Here is a 12,274-nt window from a genome sequence, read left to right on the forward strand (position 1 = left end):
GACCTTATTATGACTATGCTTTATGTCAAAGTTCAAGTGTTTATACCGAGTAGTTTGGTAGAGACCAAAGAGGTAAAATGTTTTTGAACTTTGACCCTAACTTTGACCCCAACTTTGACCCTAAATTTTAGCTAAAACTAAAATATAAAATTTGATCCTGGTCCAATTAATCTTATTTTAGATTTCAAGCGTTTAGACACAATATTTGTTTAGTAGCGATCGCAAAAATATTAAACCTTTGGAAATTTGACCGCAATTTTGACCCTTTAACCGTTATCTTTTTGTAATGAAAACAAATGAAAAAGTTTGACCCAGATTCAAGTAATTTATATCTAAAATTTCAAGTGATTAAACCCTGTAGTTTGGTAGAGAAAGCAAAGGTCAAATATTTTAAACTTTGACCCTAATTGTGACACCTTAGCATTAGGTTTTTTTGGGGGGGAGGGGCTCAACGGAAATTAAAAAGTTCGATTCAGGTCCAAGTACTCTACACATGAAATGTCAAGTTTTTAGAGTCAAAATTGGTGGAGGAGTGTGGTAGAGTTATAAAAGGTCAAATCGTTAAAATTTGACCTCTTGGCTGCCAAATTTCCGCGAAAAATCTATTTAGATATGTAACCCAATGCCTGACTACGTTTTGGTATATTTTGCAATGTTAACTTTTAATTTAAGCTGTTCTTTTTTCTTTTTTTCCATTTCGTTTTTTGTTATCAGCATCTTTTATTTTAATGTTTATTTAGCTTTAAGAGAAATTTTTCTGAAGTTGTTATTGTTTGAAATATTACCTTAAAATGTTTAATTAAAAAACAAACTTGGTTTAAAAAAATGTTTATTTGAATTTTTTTATTAATTCAATGAGGAAATTATCTAACTTTCTAAATTTTAATTTACGATATTGCCTTTAATATTACGATTAATTAAAAAAATTGTGCCTTACTTTAAATAAATGAAACATATTTGGCTGTTTTCTTTTTTAAAGGTTCAAATTTTTTGCAGTTTTAGTTTTTTGGTTGCTTTGATGCTCTTTAAATGCTTATTTTTATTCGTATTTTTTGGTAATTCTAATATTTTATTTCAAAGAAAACTGCATTAATTTTTGGAGGCTATAAATTATTATAGTAAACTGTGGTGTAAATTTAAACCCAAAATGAACAAAAATCTTAAATCTATAAATAATTTAAGCAAGCAGAATTTGGTAATTCTAATATTTTATTTCAAAGAAAACTGCATTAATTTTTGGAGGCTATAAATTATTATAGTAAACTGTGGTGTAAATTTAAACCCAAATGAATAAAAATCTTAAATCTATAAATAATTTAAGCAAGCAGAATTTGGTAATTCTAATATTTTATTTCAAAGAAAACTGCATTAATTTTTGGAGGTTATAAATTATTATAGTAAACTGTGGTGTAAATTTAAACCCAAATGAATAAAAATCTTAAATCTATAAATAATTTAAGCAAGCAGAATTTGGTAATTCTAATATTTTATTTCAAAGAAAACTGCATTAATTTTTGGAGGCTATAAATTATTATAGTAAACTGTGGTGTAAATTTAAACCCAAATGAATAAAAATCTTAAATCTATAAATAATTTAAGCAAGCAGAATTTGGTAATTCTAATATTTTATTTCAAAGAAAACTGCATTAATTTTTGGAGGTTATAAATTATTATAGTAAACTGTGGTGTAAATTTAAACCCAAATGAACAAAAATCTTAAATCTATAAATAATTTAAGCAAGCAGTCAGTAATAAAAAGATATAAATAGAAAATATCTTAACAAAAATATAACAAAAATATGGTCAGTAAACGCAAAAAAGAAAACTGGTAATAACTTGCTTAATTGGGTTGAGTTTGTAAATTTCTATTTATGTAGTAAAAAGAAGAAAGAAAGGGCAAAGTATTTGGGGGGGCAAAGTTATTGGGGGGGCTACAATTCATGTCAAAGTTAAAGTAATCTATGCCTGTTTTTTTTTGTTATAACGTTCAAAGTGTTCTTGTGCTTCTACTACATAATAAAAATGTTTAACAATCATCGAATTAACCCCCCACCCACAAGGAAAATGTTAAGAAAAAAATGAAAAAAAAGAAAAATAATTTTTTCCAAGAAGTTGTTATTGCATGAAATTTTACGATAAGTTTTTGTTGGCTGACAAAACATAGCTTAGTTTCAACTCGACGTCGATGGAGTAGCAGACGAGAATTTCTATATCAATTAAGGAATTTCTCTAAATTATCGATACCAGTAAAATGAATTTGACCATCCTAGCAAACCAGCTGAAAGGAAAAGTTGCATGCAAGGAAAATGTGATATACTTAATTATTTTAACAAAAGGAAACAATTTCAGACAATAATAAACAATAATAAAAAAAAAAATATTGCACGCTAGATTTCTGCTTTGCATGCATTTAAAAATTATTTATTTCTTCGTGCAGGTGTGCTGCTATAGAAACCAGACCTAAGATTTGAATGTAAATGGCAATTTTCGTATACACAATGTCTTTTGGGGGTAGTTTCGTATAATTTTATTCTTGTAAATGTTCAATTAGAAAAAAATTAAACCCCCTCCCAGATTAACAATAAATTATTGTATTTCATTTGATGCTGAAATTAAGATGATTGGAATCATCGTTTATGAGTAGTTTTGATTATTAGATTAGCCAATCAAAACTGTTCCTTGTGTCCAAACACATTTTTGCTTTTATAGATATATAGATAGATATAGATATAAATAGATAGATAGATAGATAGATAGATAGATAGATTGTAAATTTCATTATTGTTATATTTGAAGTCGCTAAACGTACAGTTTGTATACTTGGCATCGCTAAACTTCTTTTCTCTGTTTTATTAACAGGTCGCCCGGACTTACAAGATCGTGAAATAGACTTAAATATGATGTTTTAATTTATACAGATTTCATATCTATTATTATAGAGCTAATTCACTATTGATTATTATATTGTGTCCAATATATAGTAGTGGCCGCCCGGCGTTATCTGGTCGTAAAATACATTTAAATGCGTTTTTATTTTATGCAGAATTTGTATTTATTATCATAAAGCCAATTGTCTATTAATTATTATATTGTACCCAAATATACAGTAGTGATTTCAAAAGTAAAAAAAAAACAATATTAGGAGATCGGTTAAACAGAAAACCCTTGCATGCATTTTCGAAAATGGCCAGATACAGTGTTGTGTATTTCTTTTATCTGGTTCTAATTTTTATATGCAAATACACAACTGAAGATTTTTGCGAGGACTCGGGCCCTGACTCTGACGTTGAAGAGACACCTTATTTTAGCGAAGACTCTAAACCCAAAAGCAGCGAGAACACAGCAACGATGTCTGTAACGGAGGATTCCTCCAGCACCTGTAGCAATCCATTAACGAAAATCACCGGAGAAATATCAACTCGAAGTTCAATATACAAGAAGTCCACTACCGTTGGTAACGTGAAGACTGGTGTAAATACAGTTAAAGTTCAGAAACCACATTCTGGCTCTTTTAATGCGTATCCCAAAATGATTTTATTAATGATTTTTTTTCATAGGGATTCCTATGCTCTCGTTCATCGACGCCGTTTACAGATGTATTTTTCATCGTAAGACAACTACGTTTAAAGTTGACTCCAATGCTACTTTTATTTCGCACTCCATTTCCGAAATAACGGAGGAGGATATCCTTATTAGAGATCTTATTATCGAACGAATCGTAGACTTTTTCATCCACCCGTTCTGAACTCTTGTTCAACAGATTAGAGAACCTGTGAACGTATCTACTGTAGAGATAGTAGAAATCCCGTGGCCTTCGCATTCAGAGATTGAATCGCCGCCTGAGCGTAACAGACTTGATGATTCTTCTCCCTGCGACCTTAACGATGACCAGGCCGAGACAAATTCCCTGAACTCAACTGATCCCTTTATATCAGCCCAGTTATCGATTTCCTCGCATTCTTCGTCAACTTCCTACCTTACTTGTCAAGAAACTCCTTCATCGAAACATAAACATTTAGCTCTCAAGACTAATTCGCTACCATCTCAAGTAAGACGACCATGTACAAAAAATTTACAAAATAACCAACTTAAACGTATAAATATATATTTACGCATGCGTGAAGAGTACACATTACGTCTGCCAAGGTATAATTATTTTTTTTAATTTTGACCAGTTAGCAGCTATTTCTACCGGCTAAATTATATAATTTGTTCCACAAGACCGAATCTCCTATATATTAAGTTTTAAGTCTGCATATCAAAAATTGACAGAGTAGTTTGGTAGAGATTTTCCACACACACACGCACGCGCGCACACACACATACACTCACACAAGATCACTTTTATAATAAACTAGTAGATGTACTCGGCGCTGCCCGGTATTAAGCGTAACGTTAAATTCCTTTTAAAAAGTGAAGTAACATGTGAAGCATGCATGGTCCCCCGTGAGTGCGCAGCGAGCGAGGCATAAAAAATGACTGTTAGCTTTTCTTCTCCCCATTTAGCCCCAAAAGTCCCAGGGCATGTCAAATCCTAATGAAAATGAACAAACGGTGCAGTTTTAACATACGTAAATATGTAAATTTGAGTTCTACACCATGCAAAAAAAAAAGAGAAATGACAAGTCCATCATTTGCCCCCCTCCCATTTAGCCCCAAAAGTCCCCAAGATTTTAACATTAAACATTTAAATTTGAGTTCAGCACCATGCAAAACTTCTATATAGATATACATAGAAAAGTTTTGACAAATACGGTAAAATAGTCCATCGCGAAGTATAAAAAAAACAAAATTATATAGAAATCAATTAGTTTCAGAAAGTTTCATAAAAATTCAAGGCATCAATTTTTTTTTTTTATAAGCAAAAAAGTGCCAATTTTAGCCATTTCAAACCGAAAGGAATCCCTAGGGGGGGGGGAGTTTTCCCGGAAAATCCGTTCTGTTACTTTTATACTCCCTATTTACAATGCCTCCCCACGGGACAGAGTTAGACACCAGGGTCGTTTTTTATTGTGGAGAAAAGGGACAAAAATAAAAATTTTCTCAGTCGTGAAGGATTTCTCCTCCACCGACAGAGAAGAAGAAATTGAAGTGCAGCATCTGAAGAACAGATATTACACTTTGATCTTGTCCCGGATTGCCGAGAATGGATACTCATGTCATGTTTAATGTTTGTTCAAAATTTCAAAACATTCCAAGGCGTAGTTATTGAGAAAAGTGCGGACATACGGACGGAATTTACAGGTCCATCCTCCTTTTGTTGGCGGATCAAAAAAACGGATAAAAAGTAAGACATGTGCATGCGACTATTATGTTTTTTTTTCTAAACATTTCACCAGATGTAAGTAAAAAATATACTCGAGCTGAGATCGAAACCAAAACCTAAAGATTGTGAGACAAGTACGATAACGATTAGGCCAGCTTTCCAAGATCTTTAAATGTGTTTTCAAACCTATATATTCATGCTGTCATGTGAACAATTATCGCATGAGCAGTCGTGAAGGAGTTCACAAACAGATAAAATTTTACGACCCCCCCACCACCACCAAGTACCAATTTTTTCATTTAGAACTTTTAGCAGCCCTATTTTTCGGATGAAAACGGATTAAAAAATTCCCACGTGTCTGAATATCTCATATACCAAAACTCAAAAACTCGTGTAGTGTATAGGTTGAGAGTTGTCTTCACACACACACACACACACACACACACACACACACACACAAACACATTCTCACTTTCATAGATATATATATATAGATAGATTGTAAATCTTTCTTTTTGTTTTGTTACAGTTGGAAAGCTAAATTGCCACGGCGTTAAAATGTGTTCATATTTTTTAACTAGACAAGTACAGCTTATTTTATTTTAATGAAGTCATATTATATTTTTATTTGTTTGAAATCAGAAGAGAAAAAATAGAAAACGCTTTCAATGTATAAATGGACACTAAGACATTGAATTACTTTTCTCCTAGAAATAATGTCTCGCTGCGCCGCAGAAAGAAACATTGATATCACGGAACAGGGGATCAAAACAAACCATTGAGAACCATCGCGTCACGCCAGCTTCATCAAATTTTTCATCAGCTCCAATATTCACTCTCTTTCATTTTTATATCTTGCAAACAATGTGTTCAGTCCCAAATATGTAAGCTGTATAAATTTTTATTAAACATGGCACCAAAATCAATGTCGTCGACGCGTACTCTTACTCAAAGTCAGGCGATGATGTATGAAATTTACCGGATGCTGAACACATTCAGTTGACATGACAAGGGAGATAGAATTTTACTCAGGATGTTCTTTGCTAAGATGAATAGCAGCCACTTAAGCAAAATACGTATATATAGTAACAAGTACGTTTGGTCTGATTGTAAGCAATGCGACAAAATTATTCAAAATCAAATATGGCGGAATAAGATGCATTTCCTACGTGTGCTTTAATTCCTATTGATTTTTTGACGTGGGTGCTTATAAACACGGCAATATCTACTTATCTTTTTCTTATGATTTTGAGAACTTCAAATATCTCCATTTTCTTTCATCGACATTTTTATAAAACCCGTTTTAATGCAAATGGACAAAAAAATTTCAATTTTTTAGGAACACATATTTGTTTCTGATGAGTTGTTTGGTAGGTTTTCGCTATTTAATGACACGCGCGTAAGACGTTCTTCATAAAAAAGTATGAATAAAATACTATTAGTTTGAAGTAAATACATTTTCTGGTCTGGGAATAATAACACGAGAGATATATATATATATATATATATATATATATATATATATATATATATATAATAATGTTAATAAACTAGGGAAATCACTTAGGATAGATAAATACTCACTTCCCCAAACCTTGAAAGATTTGGGTTTTTAAAAAATAATTTTTAAACGTATTTCGAAATTTTTAAACGTGATTCGATATAATTAAAAATATATTTTTTAAAACTTTAAACGTATTTTTGGAAATTTTTAAATATTCGATATAATTAAACGAATTTTTAAGTTTTTAACCGATACCAATACAGATTTTTAAGTTTTTATACATAAGGAAAGAGATTTTAAAATTAAATGGGGTTCAAATTAAAATCGATTCATATAAAAAAAACATTTTTTCGAAATTAGATCTTAAATTTAAATAATTCAAAGTTGAAAATTAGGTATTACATTACCCGATATATATATATATATATATATATATATATATATATATATATATATATATATATATATATATATATATATATATAGATAGCTAAAAAAAAAAAAAAAGGGGGGGGATTAAACAAAACGAGATTTGAACGTGGATTCGCGAGGTATATATACTTCACACTTCCGGTTATAAGATAGACGAATATTGGCTGAAGAGAGCTTGATAAGGATACCTTAAACGGGCCTTATTATCGGGCTTGAAACCGACGGTACCAATGACCTGTCTCAACTAACAACTTTCTGTACACAAAATATAAAAATATATATATATATATATATATATATATATATATATATATATATATATATATATAATATATATATAACTGATTTTAGCATACGCGAAAAATACAAAATATTCTACTAAAAGTAGGAATAAAAATACGATTCAAATCCTTTCTTTTTTCAAGTTGAAATATTTCTGGTATATTTCGGACCGTAATAAATCCATTTGCAAAAAGTGAAAAAGTCCTGTTGTTTTTTTTTTGTTTGTTTTTTGTTGTTTTTTTGTTTGTTTTTTTTCTTCAATATTTTTTTAAATTCTTAATATGATCAGGGGCTTTACTACCAACTCCTATACCTAGAAAAGCTCATAAGAGCTTTGTGCGTTTGTCAACAATAACGGCAGCAGCAACAACAGCTGCACGCCTTTGGACTATGCAGCACGGAGATTTTGCTTGCTAGGAAACAACCCAAGGCAATGGAACTCTTTCACGCTCTAAAAATGGACCTGTTATGGTACGAAATGTATCAGAAATATTTCAACACTAAAAAAAAAGAAAGAAAAATATTGAATTGTATTTTTCTTTCTTCATATAGTAAAATATTTTGCATTTTTAGCGTGCTATAAAAGCAGTTTTACTAGTTTATCCAATGTTTTTAGATTCTTAATAATGCTTTGAGGAGCTTTAATATCAAGTCACACACACACACACACAACATATATATATATTATATATACACACACACACACACAACATATATATGTGTGTGTGTGTGTGTGTGTGTGTGTGTGTGTGTGTGTAATATACGGCATAATCGCGTTGACATACCGGTTCGCGTCAGATCACCGAAGTTAAGCAACGTTGAGCCTGGTTAGTATCAGATGGGTGACCATTTGGGAATTCTGGGCGCTGTATGTGCTCTCCGCTTATCTCGGCATTTGTTTCTACTCGTCTTGTACATTTCACTTGCCACTGGTATTTAACAATGGCGTCTTAGGAGAGGCGTGGTTGGTTATTGCGCACCTCCTGCCACAGAAATTTCATGCACACGCAATCCTTCGTGTGTACCCATAGACTGTCCAAGACTGAAGGAGCATGCTTTTGCTTTTGCTTTATTGCTATATATACATATATATATATATATATATATATATATATATATATATATATATATATATATATTATCGATTTATCTGCTTAGTTACACATGTTTCGGTTACCGAATCGTATAAACGACCCAGTAACTTCATCAAACTGTTAAAGTCTGATAAATTACTGGGTCCTTGATACGATTCGGTAACCAATACTTGTATAACTAAGCAGATAAAACGGTAATAAAAAATATATTTGCACTGCAATAGTATTGAACACTTTCTTTAGGTTTTTTACTAATTACCATTTAAGGAGAGTGGAGGGCAGTAGCCCTAGATATATCTAAGGCTTTTGACAGGGTATGGCACGATGGTCTTCTCATCAAAATAAAATCCTATAGTATTACTGGACGAATGCTTCGCATAATTAGATCTTTCTTAAATGAGAGAAGAATCCAAGTTGTCCTCGATTGACGTACGTCCAAAAAATTTTATATAAATGCGGGTGTACCTCAGGGGTCGATCCTTGGACCTTTATTATTTCTGATATTCATAAATGACTTACCTGATAAAATTGTCTCTGATATGGGTATATTTGCCGACGACATCACGCTCTACAGCAGGCACGTGGGGAAAACTAATGAGCACATTTCTAAGGTAATGGCCGAAACCCTGGAGGAAGATCTCCATCTGTAGTGTAATGGGGTCATAAATGGATGGTACCATTCAACGCTGCCAAGACAAAGCTCGTTTCCTTTAATAATTACATGAAACCTTACCAACCACCAATAGCTATGGCTAGAGATATTTCACCTGAGAGCACTTCATTCAAGTTCCTGCGCTTAATGTTCACAGGAAACATGAGTTGGAATAGATGCATTGAGATCATTGATAAAGCTGCTGCAAAGAAGGTGAGCTCTCTCTCTCTCTCTCGTGCGAGGAATTTACTTACGCCTGAAAGTATCCTGTACCTCTACAAAGCAACAATTCGTCCATGTATGGACTACTGCCGTCACATTTGGGCTGGTGCATCTGCTACTAGTCTCTCACTCTTGGACAGGGTCCAAAAGAGAGTCGCCAACCTAATAGGTCCTGAATTGTTATCGAAACTTCAGACCCTGTCCCACCGACGATATGTTGCATGTCTGTTTTACACGTATTTTAATGGTGGATGCTCTGAGACGAACTACAAGTACAAACTGGAGCAGCAGCAAAGTCCCACCCCTACACAGTTGAGATCATTAGATGCAAGAAAGCTTTTTTCTTTAATAGCTTCTTCCACAGAACGGCAGGACTTTGAAATTCTCTCCCGGTTTCCTGCTTCCCCAACTGTACTGACATGCAGAAGTTCAAGTGTAATGTGAACAGACATCTTGCTGCTAAACTCCCTGCTTAGGTCCCTGATAGTAGGCCCTACATCGAGGTGGCAATATGCCTTGTTTGGTGTGAAAATGTAATTATATATATATATATATATATTACAAATATATTATATATATATATATATATTACATTATATATATATATATATATATATTACAAATATATTATATATATATATATATTACATTATATATATATATATAATAAATGTATTACAATATGTATATATAAAATAAAAAATTACAATTGGATTTACACTTTTGGATTTTACCGTCATTGGATACTTTACCTTTTACAAGACTATCCATTCACGTGAAATCACCTTTTTCTTCACCATATTCTCTCTGCTTCACTTTGTGTTATCAATAAGATCTTTGACTTACTTGCAGTTTCATCAAATACTTTTGTATGCAAAATCCGATCCCGCATTTTGCTAATTCTTACCCTCTGATGAGAAGGAAAGTATTTCTTCGAAACTCCGCGGATTAAGGACCATCCACTTATTAAGTGTTTCCTTTTCAGATTAAATATGTTTTAACTCTTTTTCAAAGTGTTTTTAACATGTTTTATTAACTATTTGCTCTTATACATATATATATATATATATATATATATATATATATATATATATATATATATATATATATATATATATATCCTAATTTCCCGGTTCTGATAAAAATTCGATTTCAGATTTTTTTAAATCTCTAAATATGTAGTTGTTTTCGGATTGCCATAAAACTCATGTATATAATTGCGCAAACATAATAAATACACTTGTAGACAACCTCCTCTAGATTTTAAATTTGGCTGGAAGTTTAATATCAGCAAATATCTATCATTTCATCATTGCTACCAACAATTGAAAATAAAATTTTAAGCAAAACCAAAACAAAGATTTGTAAAATCGCTTTTGGCATAGAAAAAGATACTATTTTTCGGATTCCTCAAAAGGTTTTGAGCTGCCTGATTCCGATTAATCGTCTCAACACTAGCATATATTCATACACACAAACCTATATATAGATATCAGTACATCTTGCATGCGAGTGTACTGGATATTGACTGTCGTTTCTATTTTATCCTGGAGTACCCCTAATTCCTAATGAATTATCTTCCAAGAATTTGAGTTGATTAAAATTCTAAGTTTATTTTCTTTCTTTCTTTTTCATTTTTTAACTTCTTTTTTTTTTACTTCTTCCGTACTTAATTCGTATTATAGTTACATATCTACTTTAATAAGCCAAAAACAATAGACCATGTGAAAGACAACATTCGACGCATTATTGTGGAAATACAGCCTAATTTAATAGATAGAATTTGTGAAAATTAGACCTCAAGGTTACGCCATATCCCCGCGAGCCGCGAAGCCATTTGCTCGAAATTGTATTTAAATTATGAATGCAAAAAATTATTATTTCCTGTGGTTTATATATATATATATATATATATATATATATATATATATGTGTGTGTGTGTGTGTGTGTGTGTGTGTGTGTGTGTGTGTGTGTGTGTGTATGAATATATATATATGTGTGTGTATATATGTATGTATATATGTGTGTGGGTGGGTGTATGTGTATAATGGGGGGCGTGTGTGCATGTGTATTATTTATACTTACTTAAAGGTTACCGGTTATCAAGGCCCAGACGCCTCTCTAGCATAAGAGTTAATAAGTGATAGTTAGATGGTGAAACAACGCCACGATAGTAATGGTGAAACTTGGGTAGGATTAAATTATTTAAGAGGATGACTCCATAAGAACTAATTTACATTGGACTTGAAAACGACCATCCGGAGAGCAGTTGACGGTATTTTGTTCTGCAGACGGATAATTCTAGGAAAGAAATTCGCGCATTAAATTTTCCTTTAGTTTAAGCCAGAGGAAAATTGTGATTTTAGCAAGGCGAGTATTTGTTATGGACGTTTTAAGGAATGGATCACAGATTGGAGCTCAGTTGAGCATAAAATTAAAGATCAAAGATAGACTCGCAGCGTCTTTTCTGTGAGAAATGGGAAGTACGGAGGCGAAATTTCAAAGACGGTTTTATACCCTGTTAAAGCAAAAAAAGGTACTCTATAGAACCCCTTCCCGGTTCTTAAAAATTACTCCAACTTGTGACGTATTTGACTTTTGCACAGGGAGAGGATTACGTCGAGTGTAGAATGATCCCGGCATTTCCATAGTGATTTTGACAACTCATCTCATGCAAGTCTTCCATTTTAGGTAAGCAGTGAACATCATAAGTCAAAGTAATGTGTTTCCTCAAAATGAGAGCCGTACATTTCAATTGGCGCCAACTAAGGATTTGAGCATTCTTGCTGAAAATATAGAAGTCTGGTTTTTGATGCATTAA

General features: G+C 32.2%; 1 pseudogene; it reads left to right on the forward strand.

The window, feature by feature from the left end:
* Positions 1–8,242: 8,242 nt before the first annotated feature.
* Positions 8,243–8,359, forward strand: LOC145297352 (5S ribosomal RNA; annotated as a pseudogene).
* The last annotated feature ends 3,915 nt before the right edge of the window (positions 8,360–12,274 follow it).

Source organism: Euprymna scolopes, chromosome 17 (genome assembly GCF_053919585.1).
Source record: "Euprymna scolopes isolate OS-2025 chromosome 17, ASM5391958v1, whole genome shotgun sequence".
Classification (NCBI taxonomy): domain Eukaryota; kingdom Metazoa; phylum Mollusca; class Cephalopoda; order Sepiida; family Sepiolidae; genus Euprymna; species Euprymna scolopes.